This window comes from Lagenorhynchus albirostris, chromosome 6 (assembly GCF_949774975.1).
Source record: "Lagenorhynchus albirostris chromosome 6, mLagAlb1.1, whole genome shotgun sequence".
Classification (NCBI taxonomy): Eukaryota; Metazoa; Chordata; class Mammalia; order Artiodactyla; family Delphinidae; genus Lagenorhynchus; species Lagenorhynchus albirostris.
This window is the reverse complement of record NC_083100.1, coordinates 32,281,372-32,305,061: the sequence shown is the minus strand read 5'-3', so window position 1 is coordinate 32,305,061 and position 23,690 is coordinate 32,281,372. Positions and strand designations below refer to the sequence as shown.

The window sequence follows — 23,690 nt, the reverse complement described above, 5'->3', positions numbered from 1 at the left end:
AGAACAAAGGGAGTTAAACAGTGAAACACTTGTACCACCCTGCATTATTCATTAACGTATTCCCTGACCTCTTGCCAACATCCAGGGATATGAAGTGCCAGAGTTGACCAAATATCCCCAACTCAACAAAGCTGAGATGTCTGCTGTTTCACCTCTCTCATAAATGCAAAAATTCTAAGGAAGACATTACTGACAGAAGGAATTCTAAGGAAGACATTACTGACAGAAGATATTCAATATAGTTCCCCATACAATCAACCAATCCATCTAAAACAAAAAGTCACATTGCTGAACTGTAAATATTACAGAGAAATTTATCAGTGTCAGCACCAGGAGGCTCAAATATTTTTCTAACTCCTTGCCCTCCTTTTCATTTTGTTGACCACTATCTTGGTTCAGATTCACAATGAAGCATCCTCAGATTATTCTAGTAACTTCCTAACTGACCTCTCTTCTTTACTACATCACTGTCAGACCAATCTTCCTTAAAAACTCTTTTCAAGTCATGATTCTGCTCGAACACCCCACAAGGGTTCCCCAGGACATTCTGAATTAAGTACAAACTCTTCATGATTTCAGACCCTCTCTGACATGGCCTCAACCTAAATTCTCAACCTTATTTTCTACCCTTCAATCAACCTAAACTACTTAGTATTGTCAAAAAAACAAGCCATGCTTTCCTAACTTGGCTGTTGTTCATGTTTTCAACCTGACTAAAACATCTCAATCTGTCAAAAGACAGACAGAATACATTTCATTCCATTGAAATGACAGTAAACAATTACAAAAGGGAATTAACTCATAAAGGCAGTGAGAGCTGGAGCCGGCCAAGGCATCAAAGGACCTGAGATTTTTGGCAAATTTCTGTAAGACAGAAATGGAATCATACTGGCAGATGAACCAGTGCAAGAGCCATAGTTCAAAGCAACCATTTATTCAACAAATAAACGTATTAAGCACATGCTTTGTGCCAAACACTGCTCTAGAAGCTCAGGATGCAGTTATACATGTGACAAACAAGGGACCCACTAACACTGAACTTACATTTTAGTGGAGAGAAAATTATTAACAACAGCAACAAAATCAGACCCATGACAACTGTGGTGATAAATAAATTAGAGTTGTGTGGAAAGTGAGCAAGTAGCCGCTTTAGATTCAATGACCAGGGAAGACCTTTCTGAGTAGTGATATTTAAAATGAGATATGAATGACAAAACAGAATCAGACATGCAAAGATCAGAAAGAAAAGCATTCCAGGCAGAGGGTACAAGTTTGCTAGGTCATGGAACAGAAAGATTAGTCTGATGAGAAGAAAAAGCCAGATCATGTAAGGATTTGTAAGCCAAGAAAAGCAGTTTGGATTTTATTCCAAGGAAGCCCTCTCGAAGGCAACAGAAGTCGTCCCTCTCAAAAGGCTGCAGCAGAGGTGGGGACCATTCTTGGAGGAGTCAGAGGGTAGAGTGGGAAAAGGGATAGAGGTGGGGAAAAGGATGCTCAGCAAGACAGCAGCCAGTATTCCCCACACCTGCAACCCCAGGGTAATGCGGGCATTTGCTTCCAAGGTAAAGGAAACTAGAAAAACAACTCCTCAAGCCTGGAGGCAAACTTAAATGCCTTCAGGAATCAGGTGGCCAATATAAAGACCAGAGGCAGCCAGATGTAAACCAGTAGGGAGTGGTGGAGCCTAAGAACTAGAGGGCATATCATAGCTAAAAATATTTGAATTTTTTAAAAAGTTTATGCTGGAATTAGTGGTGAAGTTGCACAACCTGTGAATATTAAAACCCACTGAAACTTACACTTTAAAAATGTGAATGTTAGGGCTTCCCTGGTGGCGCAGTGGTTGAGAGTCGGTCTGCCGATGCAGGGGACGCGGGTTTGTGCCCCGGAGGATCCCACATGCCACGGAGCGGCTGGGCCCGTGAGCCATGGCCGCTGAGCCTGCGCTTCCGGAGCCTGTGCTCCGCAGCAGGAGAGGCCACAACAGTGAGAGGCCCAAGTACCGCAAAAAAAAAAAAAAAAAAGTGAATGTTATGTATGTATACCTTAATTTAAAGAAAACTAAAAAAAAAAGTTTAAACACTGCTAAACAAAAGAAGAATTAGGTACTACTTCCTCTGAGAGGCCCATGAACTTTGTACCTCTCTATGGCATTTATCACTAATCAGCTTTGTATTGTGTGGTGGTTATTTGTGCACTTGCCTTATGACCCTCCACACCCAACTAGGTTGTAGGCTTCTAGAAAGAGACCATATGGTTCTCATTTTTCACCCCAGAGCAACTACCAAAGAATCAATTCTTCATCTGAATTTCAACTTTTTTTTGTTAAATATTTCTAATTTTAGATGACTTAAAATTTAAGATGACATCTAATTTAAGATGACTCAAAGCTAAAGGTGCATTTTTTTAAAAAAAGGGGGGGGGCTAATTTATCCGGCTCTCAAAAATACTAACTTAAAGGAACCAACACATTTAAAATTAATTTCTCTATAACAGAGGAATGGTTTAGAAAAAAAAATTCTACAATGTATTTTAGTTTCAGCAGAATAGTTTTATATTATATGATCTGATTCAACAGCTGTGTTATATGACTCTCTTATAAAAATTAACAAATGAGGGACTTCCCTGGTGGTGCAGTGGTTAAGAATCCGCCTGCCAGTGCAGGGGACAAGGGTTCGAGCCCTGGTCCGGGAAGATCCCACGTGCAGCAGAGCAACTAAGCCCACGTGCCACAACTACCAAGCCTGCACCCTAGAGCCCTCGAGCCACAACTACTGAAGCCCACGCGCTCTAGGGCCCCTGTGCCGCAACTACTGACACCCGCGCACCTAGAGCCCATGCTCCTCAACAAGAGAAGCCACTGCAATGAGAAGCTCACACATGGCAAGGAAGAGTAGCCCCCACTCGCCACAACTAGAGAAAAGCCCGCGCGCAGCAACGAAGACCCAACGCAGCCAAAAATAAATTTAAAAAAAAATTAAATGAGTATTAGTAAGGGTTTCTGCACGTGACAGAAACCTAACTCAAACTAGTCTTAAGCAAATAATTTATTCAATTCAAAGTATAAGGAAGTTTATCAATACATTTATCCCAATGCATCTCTTCTCTCAACCTCCTTTATATCCCTTTCTCTCCTTTCCAAGGTTTCATTCTAAAATTCTGTAATCCTGTTCTGCAACCTGCTTTACATACCACGCTTTAGATTCTCCCCATTCTGTTCCATCATTTCCCTCTCTCAGTATCCTTCAAAGGAGCTAATCCAAATTCCTGCATATGAAAATCCAAAATTTATACAGTTGCTAAAACAAATGTTTAGAATTAACCAGAATTCTGAATAGAAGCTCAAGGTTGGGGAGAATCACTTTACTAGTAAATCCCACATAAAGCAGTTCTGCCTCCATCTTTGCATATCTTAGTATTTTATTGTGGCAGGAGTCAGAAAACCAACCAGAGATGGCTCATTATTCCTGACATTAACCAGCCAAAAATGGAAATAAATAAGACTGATGGTCAAGACTTGTTTTGGGTAAAGAGGAGAGAGTCTATAGTTAACTGAAATTTTCAGAACGAGTTTGTGGAATGTTTAAACAATAGATGTTAAATAAACATCCTCTAACATTTTAACACAAATTCTGGCTAACAAGAAAACTCAAGTAAGTAAATCTTTCATTTTTATGCCCTAAATATGAATTAGTAAGAGTAGAAACCTTTATTATCTAATAACACTGAAAAGCTGGTCCGTTTAAGGCAAGTCTGCAAGATGTTCCTAGCTTAAGCCAGCGGGGATAAGGAGTCAGGAAACTGGAAATTCTTATTCTGCCACTAACTAGCAGAAACTATGGGCTAAATCATTTAAATCCTTAGACCTCATTTTTTTAGTCTGGGGGAAAAAAAAAAGGACTAGTTAAATCCAAAGGCCTCTCCCCACCCTTCTCAACCTATTCTTGACTGAAGTTCTATTATTTAATTACTGACTTCACTCTAAATCCCTTCAAATTTATCAGTCTTCTCTCTCCAGTCTGAATTCCAGAGGAAAAGCACCTCTTTTCCAGTTACTCTTTAGGCATACTGCTTAAGGGGAGGGAGGGGCTTGAGGCAGCTCGCTTTTCCACCTTCTCTGCAACCCGAACTCCCAACACAAATGAAGTCTCAGCAGGAGTCTAGAACTTGTTCAGGGTGCTTGACTTCTAATAATTTAATACTGTTAGGGTTTTTATGGGTTTCGGTTTTACCTCCCACAATCTATTCATTTGTCTGAACAGTAGAAATGGTCATGATTACAAGAAAGAATTAAATTTGACTTACTGCACAACAAAATATGGATTCCAAGAAGTATGAAAAGTGGCTGCCAGTGACAGAATGAGCAATATCCCTGGAGTGGGCTTGCTGTACACCTAAAATTTATTTTGAATTCAACTATCTTATCTTAAAATTTCATATTAATTTTACATTCTGCTCTATAAGTTAAAATAGAAAAAGTGTTTAAAACTGCCTATCAAATAAATTTAGAACTCCAGGATAATGGTGACATTTATTCTATGGTTCTGCATTCCCAATCCCTCTGAATCCCTAACCCTGTGTGCACTTGCACAGACACACCCAGGGGAGTCTAGGAGTACACTGCTCTAGTTCGAAAAAGCAGGAAGGCAGGTGGTATCACTTCCATCTTATTATAATGAGGAAACTGAAGTTCAAAGAAAGTCTCAGAGAGAGGAAAGATTAAAAACATTTACCCGGGACTTCCCTGGTGGTGCAGTGGTTAAGAATCTGCCTGCCAATGCAGGGACATGGGTTCGAGCCCTGGTCCGGGAAGATCCCACATGTCGCGGAGTAACTAAGCCTGTGCGACACAACTACTGAGCCTGCACTCTAGAGCCCGCGAGCCACAACTACTGAGCCCGTGTGCCACAACTACTGAAGCCCACACGCCTAGAGCCTGTGCTCCGCAACAAAAGAAGACACCACAATGAGAAGCCCACGTACCGCAACGAAGAGTAGCCCCCGCTTGCCACAACTAGAGAAAGCCCACGCGCAGCAACGAAGACCCAATGCAGCCAAAAATAAAATAATTATTTTAAAAAGTAAATAAAATAAAAAACATTTACCTGTTCTTTATTAACCTCTCAACAAAATTTAAACAAAAAATTAAAATTTTATTAAAATTAAATTAAAAAAAATAAAAACCAATAACTTCACTAATCTTCCTACAACCTTAAAGAAACCAGTAACAATGCCTAACCATTATAAGTTTTGGCTAAACAGCATGTGGGGTTAAAAAAGAAAAGCGGGGGGTAGGTTTCAAAATATCAGTGATTCTCATCTCACCACATTGGCCAAATCTAATAAATGGTCAGGTAGTGTTAAGTTTGGTGCACTGTTTTTGATCATAGCTAAAAGATTCACATGACTGGAGCCATATCTACAATATACAAAAAAGAAGACATTCTTGGTTACAATTTGTCATTCCACAGATGGCTAAGTGGTGTCCTTTCTTCCATCACTGTTTCATAGGCATTTCCAGATGAAGAAAATGAACTTGATTTGGTTAAGAGCTGGGGCTCTCCAGTTATTAGATTACCTGATTTGAATACCGAATAGCTCCATGAACTTGTATTAGTCCTTTTACATCTTCCTAAACCTGTGTCCTCATTTGTAAAATCATCCCACATCCTTATGGTGAAGCATACATGAAATAATCTACATTAAAGACTACAGAGTCTGGCGTATAGGTAACATCTACTGAGGGCTTCCTATTTTCACTGTGGCCCAGCTTCTATCAATGATGTTTTCTTTACTTCTCTATTTAAGAAGGTGATTGATGAAAACATTTAAAAGGGTTTAAACACCACTGGCAGATTTACTTAAAATCAAATTTAATAGTTTGGGCATAGAAAAAACTGATAAACTGCTACAGTAGTCTTTCAGAGGCTGTCACAGGGAGGAATGCCTTTGACTTTGTTAAACCATGTCTGAAACAGATAAGCAAAATAGAAATATCTACTGTATCAAAAAGAGATCCCTTGCATTTAATCTTCACATTTGAGAGCAAAATGATCCATTTGACCATCTCCAAGATATCTGTTTAAATGATTAAAGATAATGTTCATATCAATTATACTTCAATAAAAAAATAATGTTCACAACCAATTGAGTAGAAGAGTTTCCCATCAATACAAAACATATCTAAGCTCCATCTATTTTTCAAGATCCAATTTAAGTTCACTCTTATGAAACTGCCCTGATGACTACAGCTTGTATGTTCGTTTAAATTTCAGTTTTTTACTTACAGTCATATCACACTATTTAGCACTCTAGTACAGACTACCACTGTTTTCTGTTGATATCATATACTTTGAATATCAAGAGAGGAGGGAAGTTTCAAAATGTTAGCGAGTCCACAGGAAGGTGGTGTGGCACTGGTAAATATATGGGGAGTACAGGCAGAAGGCTTGAATCCTCTCTAATAGGTTGCCATGAAGCTTTTAAATATATGCCTTTGGTCCGTCCAGTACATTCTAATTATTGGGAGACTGGGATGGAGTCCACACATTTGTACATCTGAAATGCTCCAACGAACAGAGACAGCAGGATTAAAGATTACTTTTTAACCTTCATTCTTAAAGGCAGTGGCATTTGAACGTATCTATAACTTCCTCATCATCTGTAATGAAATTTTTTCAGATAAAAGAAGGTGGATAAAATTTTGTTCATCAGAATTTCAGCTGGGGATCAGTAAACCTACCTGATATAGTAAGAGAGATGATAGTTTCCAAATGACTGCAACAATATCCCCAGTCTCATTTGCTCTTCTCACAACAATCTGCCTTAACACTCTTTTTATTGAGAGGTAAAGTCTATGTTCCTTTCCCTGGACTCTGGGGAGGACCTATGAACTATGGAGGAAGTGATGCTGTGTGACTTCGGGGACTAGATCATCAAAAGTGCTAACAGCTTCCACCTGCTGTTTCTCTTGGAAAGCTGCTGCTGGAACCCAACATTATGCTGTGAGGAAGCCCAGGCCACAGAAGGAGGCTAAGTGTAGAAACTAGCCCACAGCCGCAGCTGAGGTCCCAGCTTCAACCACCAGACAGGTAAGTGAGGAATCCTTTGAGAGGACTCCAGCTCCAGTTGCCCCTGACTGCAACTGCATGAGACATTCCCAGTGGGAACCATCTAAGCCTGGGCAACCCTCAGAACCATTTGAAATAATAATAAAACGATTGCTGCTGTCTTCAGCCACTAAGTTCTGGGGTGATCCATTGCACAGCAATAGACAACACAACACAGTGCTACTCCTTGTGAAAAATACATTGAGAGTGGGGGACTAAAGTTCTGAGAAAGCTCTACAGGATAAAAAAATGGTGGCAGGTCTGAAGAGCTGGCTGGGGAAAGTAGCCACAGATGGGGTGCAGAGGTTGTAAGATGGTAAAAGGCTACATACACATCATGTGATTTCTCCCTTGTAAACCTCCAAATGGTCAATAAAGTCACTAAATTTATGAGACCCTTGGCTCGTAAAGGAAAGCGCTTTGTGCCCACAAGGACTAGGGGCAAAGATACAGGAGCAGAGAGATGAGACAATAAGGAAGTCAAGTCAGAAGTCATGGAGAGAGAACTCGACGTTCACAGGCTAAAATACACCTAAATTATGCAGAGGGACTCCAAGTGAATTCTTAGGCTAAAAAGTTAGTATTCTTTTTCAGTTAAAAGTAGATCCAGAGTTGGGCTTCCCTGGTGGCGCAGTGGTTGAGAGTCTGCCGGCTGATGCAGGGGGCACGGGTTCGTGCCTGGGTCCAGGAAGATCCCACATGCCATGGAGCTGCTGGGCCCGTGAGCTGTGGCCGCTGAGCCTGCGGTCCGGAGCCTGTGCTCCGCAACGGGAGAGGCCACAACAGTGAGAGGCCCGCATACCACAAAAAAAAAAAAAAAAAAAAGATCCAGAGTTGAGTTTCTTTATAATAAAAACTACCACTGTTTTGCCTTTACTTGCTTGCTTCTCACTCAGAAGACCAAAAAAACCAAAGCTTAAATATTACCATGTAAGAATAAATACTGACAGAATTCTAGGTTCACACAGAATTAAGTCTGTGTTTATCTGTACTAAAAAAGTACAGTTATTTTTCACTTAAGATTACTACTTAGCAAGAAATAATATCGTTCATCCAACAAATACTTAGTGAAATACTACTGTGAGTCAGGCACTGTACAGAAAAACACAGAGAATATAGCTATTTAAAGGGTAGACATGGTCCCTGCCTTCAGGCAGTTTTATTACAATCTCCAACAGAGAACAGAACTTTTACATCTTTTATATTCTTTACTTTTAAAATTAATGTGCCTACATGTTACAATATTTTAAACTGGAAATGTATATTATTATACACATACACACACAGTAGGGAAAAGGGTTAGGGAAGACAACTTTTTAGGAATAATACATTCAGAATTTCCACAGTAAATCATTTCTACTCTTGTGTCATAAGCAATTGTCAGTTGTTGAAATGAAAAAAATTACAACTGGATATTACATTTTTACTTGACTGTACATGATTTAAAAAATTAAATGTTTCCCCAAAAAGCTCACAAGAAGTAAAATCAGTCAAGGTTCTGTTAGCCAAATAATCATCTAAATTATCTACACAGATGTCACAACATAAGAGTTAATGCATTTAGGCAATTCTCCAATATCAGTCTTATAGCCAGGACAGATAATACTTCTTTAGACAAAACAATTATACCCCACTGTGAATAAACATAAACAACAATGCTTTTATTCAAAACTCTTTAAAAGTTTTAATGTGTGATTAGAAAACATTTCTTAATGGATATCTGAAAGAATACAATTTCCAAGGATAAAAAGTTTCACTGAATACGCTACAGAACCTTGTGCTCCCATCCTAATAACAATATCTCTAAAAACATACTAAGGAAAAAAATATTATCCATTTCGTACTCATCAAGTTGGCAAAAACAGTAAGTCTGATAAAACCAGGGGGCGGGGAGGATGTGGAGCAATGAGAACATTGCCGGTCGGGACATGTACTCCCCACCGCTTTGGAGAGCCTTCTGGAGATTATGCACCTTATGATCCTGCAATACCACTTCTAAGTGCCCAAATATGTAAGATACAAGCACCAGGAGAAATGTAAAAGGATGTTCACTGTGGCATCCTATCTATCTAACTAACCCCCTCAAAAGAGGAATGGAAAAACTGGCTTATTCTGATAAAAAGAATGAACTGGATCTACAAGAACCAGTACTAATAATTTCAAACCACACAGTTGAGTAAAATATGCAAATTTTAGAAGAAGATATAATTTATTGTTTCTATAAAATTCAAAAGCACAGACAGTAATAAGTAAAATTTTATGGACACACATTTGTTAAATGCGCTAAAATATGCACCAGAATAACACAAATTGTTATCTGGGGAGGATTTTTGTTTTATCTGTTACTTCTCCTTCAACAAATTATTTGAAGCAAAATATAAACAATTGATTACTCCTGGTGATGAGTATGTAGATGTCTATCATATCTTACACTTCAGTTTAAAACTTTTCTGACTTTAAAACAATGTTAGAAAGACATTAAAAATACGGACAAAGATTGTGAACAAGTATGCTCATTAAAGCCAAATATTAAACACTCACACACACACACACACACACACACACACACACACACACACACGGGGAGGGGGAAAGGCAACTAAATATCCCACAAAAAAAGAAAAACTGAGTAAATTCAAGTGTGTTTTATTGTCCATCCTGGATTATAATGCAGATGTTGTAAATTATTCATAAAGCATTTAATGCATGGGAAAATGCTAGTGATATAAGCATTTAAATGAAAGAAGAACTAAATTATGCATACAATAATGAGCTATATAAACAGGCATGTGCACGCACACACACGAGAAAATATACCAAAAATTTTAACTGTAATCAGCTCTGGGTGGTAGGATTATGTTTTATTTTCTTCTTTATACATTTCTGAGAGTTGCATATTTCCATTAGTATTATTAATGAAAGGGGGAAGAAAAGGCAAACTACAAAATGCAAACTCAAAATGCAAACTCCTCTGGTAAGAACTAATGCTCCAATTAAACTGATAAGATTCTGTTTTACTTCTGATTCTAAAAATACTAGGCTATGCTAATAAAGATAAGTCTCTTTAAATATTAATATCCACAACCATACAAGTCAAAAGAATTATGCCAATAACTATAAAGCTGTAAGCTTCTGCTTTAATGTTTCTAAAGATATGTTTCAGTCTCCTCTATTTGTAGCACTGTCACATCAGAACAGGTGGTCCCTTCATCTATGCATTAGATAAAGGTTATCAAATGGAAAATCTCCATACCAAACCTTTACTTATAAAAATAAGCTTGTGTAAAGTATGATTTGGCCATTAAAAAAAAAAGATACAAATAGGACAGCAAGCAGTGTTCATTCTACGCCAAGTGAAAAATGTAAAATACTGCTGAGAGAAATTAGAGATCTAAATAAATGGACAGATATACCATGTTAATGGATTGGAAGATACTATATTATTATAAGCCAATTCTCCCTATATTGACTAGGTTTCCAATTTAACTATAACACTCCTGGTGTATATCCCAATATCTAATTCTAAAATTTATATGGAAAGGCAAGTGACCTAAAATAGTCAAAACAATCTGCGAAAAGAACTTGGGGGATATCCTCTACCTTGACTTCTTACTCACTATAAGGCTAAGTAATCAAGACAATGTAATTCTAGCAAAAGAAGAGAGAATTACATCAATGTAACAGAATGGAGAGTACAGAAATAGACCCACACTTATTGTCAAATATTTTCAACGAAGATTTCAAAGGAGTAAAGGAAAGGGGGCCTTCCTCAGCTTTACTGAGATATAATTGACAAAAATGGAAAGCACTTTTTTTTTTTAAAATAAATGATGCTGGAACAAATGGATATTGTATAAACATGGGATGGGGGGTGGGGTTCGACCTCTACATCACACCATAAACAAAATGAATCACAGACTGAAACGTGAAAACTATAATCATAATGCTCCTAGGAAAAAACATAGGGAGATATCTTTGCAACTTTAGTGTGGGCCAAGATTTATCAGGACAAAGAAATCACTAACCATAAAGGAAATATTGATCATTTTGATGAAGTGCAATATCAAAACTTCTGCTATCTGAAATACACCACTAAAAAATAAACAGGGAAGCCACAGACTAAGAAAAAACATTCACAGGGCTTCCCTGGTGGCGCAGTGGTTGAGAGTCCGCCTGCCGGTGCAGGGGACACGGGTTTGTGCCCTGGTCCGGGAAGATCCCACATGCCGCGGAGCGGCTGGGCCCGTGAGCCATGGCCGCTGAGCCTGCACGTCCGGAGCCTGTGCTCCGCAATGGGAGAGGCCACAACAGTGAGAGGCCCGCATACCACACACACAAAAAAATTCACAAATATATCTGATAAAGGACTTGTACCTAGAATATATAAAGAACTGCTACAACTAAATTAAAAAAGATAAAACAACCCAATTTTTTAAATGGGCAAAAGACTTGCACAGTCACTTCCCAAATGGCTAATAAGAACATGAAAATTCGCTCAACATTATTAGTAATCAGGGAGATGCAAATTAAAAGCACAATGAGATACCACTATGTATCCATTCCAGTGGCTAGAATGAAAACGACTGACGATACCAAGTGCTAGGATGTAGAGTAATTAAAATTGTCATATAATGCTGTTGGATACATAATATGATACAGGTTTGGAAAAGTTTGCCAGTTCCTTAAAAAATTAAAAATACATGTACCTTGCAGCTCTATTTACAATAGCCCAGAGATGGAAACAACCTAAGTGTCCATCATCGGATGAATGGATAAAGAAGATGTGGCACATATATACAATGGAATATTACTCAGCCATAAAAAGAAACGAAATTGAGCTATTTGTAATGAGGTGGATAGACCTAGAGTCTGTCATACAGAGTGAAGTAAGTCAGAAAGAGAGAGACAAATACCGTATGCTAACACATATATATGGAATTTAAAAAAAAAATGTCATGAAAAACCTAGGGGTGAAACAGGAATAAAGACACAGACTTACTAGAGAATGGACTTGAGGCTATGCGGAGGGGGAAGGGTAAACGGTGACAAAGCGATAAAGAGGCATGGACATATATACACTACCAAAAGTAAGGTAGTTAGCTAGTGGGAAGCAGCCGCATAGCACAGAGAGATCAGCTCGGTGCTTTGTGACCGCCTGGAGGGGTGGGATAGGCAGGGTGGGAGGGAGGGAGACGCAAGCGGGAAGAGATATGGGAATATATGTATATATATAACTGATTCATTTTGTTGTGAAGCTGAAACTAACATACCATTGTAAAGCAATTATACTCCAATAAAGGTGTTTAAAAAAAAAAATACATGTACCCTATATAACTCAGCATGTCCTCATAGTATTTATCCAAGAGAAATAAAAACATATTCATGAAGATATATGTGTACATATATCTGTCTCCATTTGTACAAAATGTCACAGCGGCTTTATTAGTAAAAGGCTAGAAATGAAAGCAGCCCAAATAGCTATCAACAGGTGAATGGATAAACAAAATGTGGTATATACACATAATGTAATACCATTCAGTAATAAAAAGGAACTAATCCAAACAATATGGATCAATCTAAAAATTATTATTCTATTACATCAATCTATAATCATTATTCTGAATCATTATTCAGAGCCCAGCTGTGGGGAAGGTGGCCACTTGGTCCTGACTCAACCCGTTTCAAAGCTGTGCAATAACCTGCCAAGTCCCTGTGTGCGTGTAACTTATCGGATGGTTCAGTCTAGTAAAGCTGTGAGAAAGAACATGTGATTCTTTCTTTTTAATGTTAAAATAAAGACTTTTGTATAGACTTGTTAAAAAAATCATTATTCTGCATAAAAATAAACCAGACTAGAGAGAGAGAACGACTGAAAGAGAACACTGTATGATTCCATACATCAAATTCTAGAAAATTCAAACTAATCTATAGTGACAGGTTGCACGGAGACAGAGGTGGAGGGGAGCATGACTGGCAAAGGGATGTGAAGAAACTGGGGGATGATGAATATGTTCCCTACCTTGTTTGCAGTGATAGCTTAACAGGTGTATGAAAACTTATCAAACAGTATCCTTTAATGCGTGCAGTTTATTATGTGGAAATTATACCTCAATAAAGTAGAAAAAAATTTAAAGAAACAAGCAAACCAAAAGACTTTACAGCAAAATTAGAGTAAGGAGTCAAGGCAGTGGCTACCCACGACAGGGCAGTCGCATAGAAAAGCAAATATGAGGAGGGTTTCTGGCAAACTGGTAATTTTCTTTTTCATCTATGTTCTGGTTACACAGGAGTATTCAGGTTGTAGAAGTGTACGTTTATGATACATGTGTATATTGTTCTTCAAATACAAGTCTTTAAAAAGAGGAACATCTACGTATGACCTAGCAATTCCACTCCTTTATCCAAGAGAAATGAAACATTTGTCCACAAAAACACTTGTACAAAAATATTCATGGCAGTTTTCTTCACAGTAGTCCCAAATTGGAAACAGTCCAGGTGCCCACCAACAGGAAACTGGATAAACAAATCTATGGTACATTCAATATTCGTACAATTGCATATATTACTCCACAATAAAAAGAAACAAACTACTGATACAAGCAATAACATGGATGGATCTAAAAACATCATGCTGAGGGCAAGAAGTCAGAGACAAAGGAAAACATACATATGATTCAACTAATACAAAATTCTAGAACAGGCAAAATGTATCTGTGATGAAGCAACTGTGGCTGCAGTTGCAGAAGTAGAGAAGAAAGGGAAAGATGAAGGGTAGAGTCATGGAAACGTTTTCTATCTTGCTAGAGATTCAAGGAAAAAAGTGCTCACTATGGGCATGGAAAAATTATGTCTATCAACACTACTGAATTACTAAATTAAATTTTAAATGGGTACTTTTAATTCACCCTAATTCCTGAAAGCATAATGTAAAATCCAAACTGAAGATTCTAAAATAAGCTAATAACTTCAATTGTGGTAAAGAATAAATTTTATCGGGCTTCCCAATGGCGCAGTGGTTAAGAATCCGCCTGCCAATGCAGGGGACACGAGTTAGAGCCCTGGTCCGGGAAGATCCCACGTGAGGCGGAGCAACTAAGCCCCTGCGCCACAACTACTGAGCCTGCACTCTAGAGCCCACGTGCCACAATTACTGAAGCCTGCGTGCCACAACTACTGAAGCCTGCTCGCCTAGAGCCCGTGCTCCACAACAAGAGAAGACACCGCAATAAGAAGCCCGCGCACCGCAACGAAGAGTAGCCCCCGCTCGCCGCAACTAGAGAAAGCCCGTGCACAGCAGTGAAGACCCAACACAGCCATAAATAAATAAATAAATAAAAATTTTTTAAAAGAATAAATTTTATTAAGGTCTCACTTTGTTGAAATTTATCTATTTTTCTTCCACAAACATTTCTTTCTAATTAGTAAGAAAATCAGAATGTCTTGTCCCAAGTGCTTTATTTTCAAGATGGCTTCATACAAGTATATTATACACTATGAAATGGAACTTGATATAAAAGGTTCATTATTATCAACAGTACTTCAATAAGCTTGTATAGCAATTTCCAAAATGGAGGTGATTATAACCCAGGAAGTATGAGTGATGATCCATTAGGGTATAAGAACAACATATTAGGAGTTCTATTTAATCTTTATCTTAATACACATATGTATTTTAAGTACCATATAATGTAATACAATATAATACATGTGTATCCTTATCATAGAAAACGACACTGGCCTCTTCATTATGGCCACCTGTCAGACAGTCACACATCATATATATAAAGTAGTCTAAGTATTCTGGTACTAAATGATTCTAAATATTTGGAGGGAAGAGTGATAGTATTTGCTGGAATCTTTTTCAAAAATGAAATAAAGGGGCTTCCCTGGTGGCACAGTGGTTGAGAGTCCGCCTGCCGATGCAGGGGACACAGGTTCGTGTCCCGGTCCGGGAAGATCCCACATGCCGCGGAGCGGCTGGGCCCGTGAGCCATGGCCGCTGAGCCTGCGCGTCCGGAGCCTGTCCTCCGCAACGGGAGAGGCCACAACAGTGAGAGGCCCGCGTACCACAAAAAAAAAAAAATGAAATAAAGAACGCACCTTTTTGTAAATTGCTACAAGAGACTGGTGTTCCAGGGAAGACATATTCTTACAGTAAATGATTTCCTTTATAGAAACAATATTTTATGGAAAAACTGTATTATCTAATCCTTCATGAAGCAACTGCTTTGACCTCAACAAAAGAAAGTTGGGGCAGGGGAAGTAAGGTTTAACCTCAAATGCAACTACTGCAACAAAAGACAAGCTGAAGCAGAAACAGCACCAAGTGTTACAGAATGTTGCTGATGTAGTTGAGGAGTGACCAGGTTTACTGGTTGTCTCATGGCAAAGTATTTTAAAAGAGTTGTCAAATTTAAAGATGAGTTAAGCATTTATCTTTCACACACACACACACACACACACACAAAGTCTAAATTTTCTGTGATCAGTGACGGTTAGCAGTATGCTACCTAGCAGTTGTTTTTAAAAACAAAAACATAGTTAATCTACGTGTACCTTAAAGGTAAATGAAGCATTTTTTTAGTAAGAAAATAACTGTATTTCAAAAGAAGTCAATGTGTGTCATCTTGAATACTCATACCTGCACACTCTAAACACAGAAAAACCATTTTCTAATTCTTTAAATGCCTTCCATACGTAGTTTCTCTGGATTTTGAATACATTTATTAAAAACATATAAATGCAAATCCTCACATTGGTTTGCATAGAAAGGGCAAACTTTGCTAGCCAAATCTGCATAATTGATGGACAGAAATTCAACAATGAGTATCTCCATTTAGAAAGTATAGCCAAAGAGGCAGTTATTCTTTTGGGGTACGTGTCCCTGCATGAGCTGCCTTTTAGCTAAGACAAGCATTAAAACCAAGTACCAAAATAAACAAATTTAAGATCCAGACTTTGGAATTTCTGTATTACTAAGCAGTACAACCAAGATTTTTCAAACATAATGCACTGTATTCATTACGCTTGCTTTAAAAAACAAATATTTATTTAAAAAACTTAGGGTAAACAAAAAGGTTTTTGAGCCATTACTAACATTTATAAAGAACTCTATTCACAGATAAAGAGGATCACTGATTCCCTTCACAAGTCTCTAAAGTCATTTGTTACATTATAAAATAAACCAAATAAGGCGAGAAAGAATTGTTCTTTATAAATAAAATAAACATTATTAGATTTTTATGGATCCTTTCAGGAGATGTAACACCAACCATAAAGAATTCTTCAAATGATGGCTTTCATTAAAACCTTTATTTATTTATTTATTTAGGGCTGTGTTGGGTCTTCATTGCTGCATGCGGGCTTTCTCTAGTTGCAGCGAGCGAGGGCTACTCTTCATTGCGGTGTGCAGGCTTCTCATGGCGGTGGCTTCTCTTGTTGCGGAGCGTGGGCTCTAGGCACACGGGCTTTTCAGTAGTTGTGGCACGTGGGCTCAGTAGTTGTGGCTCCCGGGCTCTAGAGCGCAGTCTCAGTAGTTGTGGCACATGGGCTTAATTGCTCCGCGGCATGTGGGATCTTCCCGGACCAGGGCTTGAACCCGTGTCCCGTGCATTGGCAGGCGTATTCTTAACCACTGCGCCACCACATAAGTCCTCGTTAAAACCGTTTTTATTGCACTTCTATTATATTTAAAGGACTGAGAGACTTCAGATGAGTAAAACTAGATCCAATACTCCAGAATCGGGGATTAAGACAGTATACAATTATTTACAATATAGGGAAAATCAAGTAAGGTCTACAGGAATGAAGAGGAAGGCAATGAATTCTACTTAGTATCAAACAGCTTCACAAAGGTGTGTGGCAATGGAACTGGGACTCAAAGGATGAGTAGAATTTTGACTAGAAAAATTAGGGAAAATAAACTATGCTTGGAACCATGGATAGAGGCACGTAAAGTCTGGGATACATAAAGAATATATTGTATTTTCAAGTCACACTGCTAGTTATTTTGCTGTACTGACTTAGCTAACACTCTTCTTCAAACATATCAAACTTAGTAAGATCATTCTAAAAGTGATTTCCAAAAAAGCATTCAATTTTCAAGTACAATTTAAAAACTGTACTTACTATTGTAATTCTACAATATTTGGGCCTATTCAATATGTTCACAGTTCTAATTTTCTCCAGATTTCACCATTCTTCACCAGGGGGCTTACATTTTTAGTGCTACACAAATGACAAGACATCTATTATGGGCCACGCAATCTTGCTTTTCTTCTCATGTAAAGGAATGACTTGTCCCTTCTTTTCCAAGCCTAACAAACACCAGTCCCTTCTGTTTCTTTTTACACTCTGCTCCCTTAAATTACATTCTCTACTGATTCCTTGTATCCTGTACGTAAACTAGTATCCTCTCTATTTTTTAGGGGAGATATACCTATTTCTTTGATTTCTCCATTATGCGTAGCTCTGCCTAAAGCAGACTAACAATATATATTTTATGAATAGCAGAACATATGCTTTTTAAAAAGTCAATTTATAAGTTATGAGTGATGTTTTTGTTTTGTTTTTTTTTTGCGGTACGCGGGCCTCTCACTGTTGCGGCCTCTCCCGTTGCGGAGCGCAGGCTCCGGACGCGCAGGCTCCGGACGCGCAGGCTCAGCGGCCATGGCTCACGGGCCCAGCCGCTCTGCGGCATGTGGGATCTTCCCGGACAGGGGCACAAACCCGTGTCCCCTGCATCGGCAGGCGGACTCTCAACCACTGCGCCACCAGGGAAGCCCTGAGTGATGCATTTTAAGACATCTGCCCCAAAGTGTGGTAAATACTATATCTTAAAATGACAGTGATTAAGAGCACAGGATGAAGCGTAGACATCATATAATCTGAGGGGTTTCTAATATTTCACAACAAAACTTTTCCAGAAGAAATCTAACGCAGCATGGCAAATATATATAACTGCAAAAGCACTGCTAATACCATTTTATGTTCAAATATAATTTATTAAAAACTCAAAGAGACAAATGAGGGTTAGAGATGTTAGTCTTGACACCTAAACAACCCATTTATTTCTGTAAAGTTTTGTTTTTATTTCACTCAGATAAGTAGTTTCAAGTAGGTAGCAGCGCTTGTTTTGTTTTCTTAGTAGCTTTTAATGGTTTCTTTTGCAGTCTCAGGATATGTTTCAATTAAATTGATTTGAGAAATTTTTTAAATAAGAATTTTCTTCTTTCAAAATGAGTTAGTAACAATATCTAAAAACTGCTTACAAGGCAAACAAGAAAAACCTAAAACTTGAAATGAGCTATAAAACATCTATACTGTAACATGATATCAGGACTTAGTGTTGCATGTTCATTTGTTACTAAACAAATTGCCTTACACAGGATAAGTATACCCCCAAAGGAATGGGCTTGAGTCTTGCCTGTCATTTAACCAAACGCAGTTTATATGCCATAGTAATGTACTGTTTAGACAATTCTATATGAATAGACATGCACAGGACTGAATTTTTAAAAAACTTACTGCAAACTACAACTTTCCTTACCCATTTAAAATTCACAAATAATCAGAGATAGTAAAAGAAGCTTCATTCTAAGGAATGCTTCCCCCCAATTAAGCAGGTGTAACCAATGCAGCACTACTGTTTTCAATGTGAGAAAATTTTATAAATATGTACAAGAGGGTGCCAAGACCATTCAATGTGGAAAGGACAGTTCTTTCAAAAATGGTGCTGGAAAAACTGGATATCCACAACCAAAAGGATGAAGTTGTACCCTTACCTAAAACCATATGCAAGTATTAACTCAAAATGGATCAAAGAGCTAAATATAATAGCGAAAACTATAAAGCTCTTCGAAGAAAATACAGGGGAAAAGCTTCATGACGTTGAATTTGGCAATGATTTCCTGGACACCAAAAGCACAGGCAACAAAAGAAAAAATAGATCAAGTGGACATCATTAAAATGAAAAACTTTTATACATCAAAGGACACTATCAACAGAGTAAAAAGGCAACCCACAGAATAAGAGAAAATATTTGTAAATCATGGATCTGAGATTAATATCTAGAGTATATAAAGAATTGCCACAACTCAACAACAGCAAAACAACCCAATCTTTTAAATTGGCAAAGGACTTGGATAGACATTTCTACAAAGAAGATACACAAATGGCCAACAAGTACATGAAAAGATGCTCCACATCCCTAATCATTAGAAAAATACAAATCAAAACCACAATGAGATACCACTTCACACTCATTAGGATGGCTATTATCAAAAACACAGAAAATGACAAGTGTTGAGGTAAGGATGTGGAGAAACTGAAACCCTTGTGCTGGCTGCAGCTGCAAATGTGTAAAATGCTGCAGCTGCTGTAGAAAACGGTGTGGCAGTTCCTCAAAAATCCAACACAGAATTACCATATGATCCAGCAATTCCACTTCTGGGTATATACCCAAATGAAGTGAAAGCAGGGACCTGAGTAGATATGTGTACACCAATGTTCAGAGCAGTATTACAACAGCTAAGAGGTGGAAACAACCAAATGTCCATCTACAGATGAATAAACAAAATGTGGTATATACACATACAATGAAATATTACTCAGCCTTAAAAAGTAATGAAACTCTGATTCATGCTGCAACATGGATGAATCTTAAAGACACTGTGCTACAGGGAGATCAGCTCAGTGCTTTGTGACCACCTAGAGGGGTGGGATAGGGAGGGTGGGAGGGAGATGCAAGAGGGAGGGGATATGGGGATATATGTATAACTGATTCACTTTGTTATAAAGCAGAAACTAACACACCATTGTAAAGCAATTATACGCCAATAAAGATGTTAAGAAAAATAATAAAATAAAAGGTTTAATTATGCCCCCCCAAAATAAAAATAAATTTGATATTCAAAAAAAAGATACTGTGCTAAGTGAAATAAGCCAGATAAAAAGCAAAAACAAATATTGCATGATCCCATTTATATGAAGTATCTAGAGTAGTCAAAAATCACAGAGACAAAGTAGAAAAGTGGTTACCAGGGGCCAGAGGGAAAGGGGGTGGGAAGTTAATGTTTAATGGGTAGAGTTTCAGTTTGAGAGGATGAAAAAGTTCTAGAGATGGATAGTGATGATGGCTGCACAATTATGTGAATGTACTTAATAACGCTGAACTGTACAATTAAAAATGGTTAAAATGGTAAATTTTATGTTGTATATTTTACCACAATAAAAAAAAATTGCGTGTTATTTATTATGGTGGCCAATATAGGAATGTAGTTAAGAACACAAGCTTAAGAGTTATGCTGCCTGCTTTCAAACCCAGCTCTGCCACTTTATAGCTCTGTAGTCTGTGCCTGTTTTTTCACATATTAACAGAACCTACATCACAGGATTATAGCAAGGATGAAATAAGTCAATACATGTAAAGCACTTAAAATAATGCATCTCAAAAAGTAGTTGCTTTTTATTATTCTGGGCTTAAAACACAATTAAGTTTAATGCAATTAAACTCAAACACCTGGAGAACCTCTGAAAGTCCTCTTCAGAGTTCTAGAGTTCAGTAAAACACAGATTGAAAACCAGTGATTTAACCCAAATTTCTCACTTTATAGGTAAAGGAATTGAGAGTCCAAGAAAAGTGATTTGCTTGAGGTCATATATCTTGTTTTGCTAATATTAATTTTCCTAAAATAAGTGTTTGAGATCAACAATACTAATGTTGACATTCAACTACTTCAGAACCAAGGCAAAGTCATGAGATTTTATGTGTGTCCAAGTATCTGTGAATAATATTGTGATAGCCATCCACCATGCTCATCTAATATATAATTGTGCATGGGATGGGAACCAAAAGGTAGCAAAACCAAAAGAAAAGCCATTTTAATTCTTTTCAAAGACAAGACAATGGTTAAAAACACCTCTTCCAAAAATTAAGTGTTAAAATATTTGTGAAAACAAACAATACTGATCAAGAGTTTGAGACACACCCAATATGTGCCCACTACTCCACATCTTTCAGCCAGTTACTCACTATATAATCTTAGTAAGACCTCTGACTGACAATATCAGCGGCTTTTTCTGCCAAATAGAACTATTATTCATCACAAGGAACTAGCTACAAATAATTCTTTATTAAATTCAAACAGGAGAGAGAAGCAGTCCAAATACCACAAAATGTCTTATCCAAAAAATCATGTATTGAGCTTTGTAGACATTTCTGTACTTACTTGAATATACTAAATCTGGTTTCTGGTAAATTCACAACACAGAAAGCAAAATAACAGAGACAATCTTTGAAGGTCAGACTCAACAAGAGCTAAAAAGCCTTTCAGTGTCTCTAATTTTGCCCTTCCCCCATTGCTGTTCCTCAATTCCTCCACCTCTACTAGGAATGTCCTCACCCTGCCCATCTACATCAGCTGAAATCCTACCCATCCTTAAAGGTTCCACTTAAATGCCACAGCTTCCATGAATTTTCCCCCAGTGCTCCCAATTTAGAATTATTCCCTCGCCTCTTCACTTCCCCATTTTGCACCTCTCCTTCAACATTTTATTATATAATGCATTGCATTACAATTACCTACATTCACTTCTCCCACCTTCCCCCAAGAAAATCTCAGGAGCAGTAGGCTAGAGAGAAAAGGAATTAACATTTGTTAAAAACGCCGTGGTGCCCTGCAAGGTGCTAGGCATTTTGCATACATTATCTCATTTAATCCTTTGACAGCCATCTCGGGAGGTAAGCAGGTGGTCTTACTTATTCCCATTTTACTGATAGAGAACCGTACTGTTGAGAGTTCAACAGCTTATCCAACGTCACACTACCAGCCAATTCCAGTGCTTACGGCGCCCCTGGTTTCCCTGGCTTCAAAGAGCTCTCTCCACCGCTATACGCTGCATTCTTGTTCACTTTATATCCCCCACCCTGCCTAACAGATAGTAGGTATTCCATAAATACTTGCTGAATTTAATATTCCTACGGACTCACTACCACCATTTTAATAACCCCATCACGCCCCATCCCTAGCCGGTTGGTTACCTTTACTGTCCCTTTACTGCGGACTTCACACACAGAGGCAGCTCTCCACATCACCAAGACAAATGCTGCCGACAACACCAACCCTTACCTGGAGGCTAAGTGAACGGTTCAGTTCGCTCAGATTTCCCCAATTGCCCTTCCCACAGAATATATGAGATACACACAAACAAGTCACATTTGATGTAACGCTTACACCCTTCCCCAAAGCTCTTATTTCATACTAAGCCACGTCTTCATGCTTACAAGCAATGACTTACGCGGTCTCCAGCTCACACCGCGGGGACACCCTAAGACTCCGCCTGAATTATTAACCACATCTTTCAAACCGTCTTAAAACGAAGGCATCCTAATGCTATTACACTGCCTTCCTTCTCACCCCCTCCCCCCCCGCATGAACTGCAGTTTGGATTTCCGGCGGGAATGCAAACAGACGCAGAAGAGATGGGCTCAAAAGCAATGGAGCAATTACTCAGCCTGTTTAATTAGAAAGAAGACACAGAAGGTGCCCCGCCTTCCTAAATCTCTGCACTGAACTCATTTACGAAAGATGGGGAGCACTGAAACCCGAGGAACCCCAGACACCGAATCACTAGTTTCTGTGGCTAGTCGGGGGAACAGTCCTTTCCTTCCCGCGGTCCCGGGCCACCAGTCCCCGGTGCCGGGTCGGAGAAGCCCAACCGCACCCTCCCCAGGCGGCCCTGCATCTCATTGTCTCCCTCTGTCGCGGCCCCCAGGGGCGCAGGGTACAGCCCAGGCCCCGCCGACCCCCAAACACCGGCCGGCCGCCTGACGGGCAAGGTCCTACCAGCCCCGGCCCCGGCCTCGGCCGCGGCCGCGACCCCGCCCCAGGCTCGGCCGTCCGCAACGCGCCCGGATGGCGGGGCCGGGCGCCGGGAAAATGGAGGCGGGAGCGACGGCAGCGCTTCCCAACCCTGCGCCCGGCCGGGCCCGAGAGCGAGGCTGAGCACTCACCGTGGCAACGGCTCGGTCCTCCGGCGGGCCCGGCTCCGGGGCGGCCCCGGGCTGGGCAGCCGCCGCTCGCGCTCGTCCAGCCGCCGCCGCCGCCGCAGCCTCCTCCCCAGGCGAGGCGCTCCTTCTCCGGAGACGCCGCGAAGGTCCGCAGCTCCCGCGCAGCGCGCTCCGTGACTGACTGACTGACCGACCGCCCTGGCAGCGGCGGCGGGGGCTGGGCGGAGCGCGCGGCGGGCGGGGCGGCCGCAGCGCCCAGCGGCTGCGGATCCGAATGCAGCCGCGTCCGGCCGAGACGCAGAAGGCGGGGCTGAGGGCCGGGCGGCCGCCGGGCTGACCGACTGGAGTCCGACCGCTCGCTCCCCCCACTCCCGCCCGCCACCCGTCACCCGCCACCCGCCACCCGCCACTCACTTCCGGCGCAGGCAGCCGAGCCCGCCCCTCCCGGGCGCCCGCGGTCCGCGCCCCCTGGCCCGCCAGGCTCACCCCCAGCCCCAGGCGCCCGACCGCACCCAGCGGGGGCAGCCCGCGCTCCGCCTTTCCTCAGCGCGTCCCTGGGAACCGCCTCCAGG

At 39.9% G+C, this 23,690-nt stretch overlaps 1 protein-coding gene across 5 annotated transcripts in view; it reads right to left on the bottom strand.

The window, feature by feature from the left end:
- Positions 1-23,292, bottom strand: part of RAPH1 (Ras association (RalGDS/AF-6) and pleckstrin homology domains 1) — a 120,395-nt gene extending 97,103 nt beyond the window's left edge. For all 5 annotated transcript variants that reach the window (XM_060152243.1, XM_060152241.1, XM_060152245.1 and 2 more), the window contains exon 1: positions 23,122-23,292. The gene's annotated coding sequence lies outside the window, so the exon portion shown is untranslated. The remainder of the gene's footprint in view (positions 1-23,121) is intronic.
- Positions 23,293-23,690: the final 398 nt, after the last annotated feature.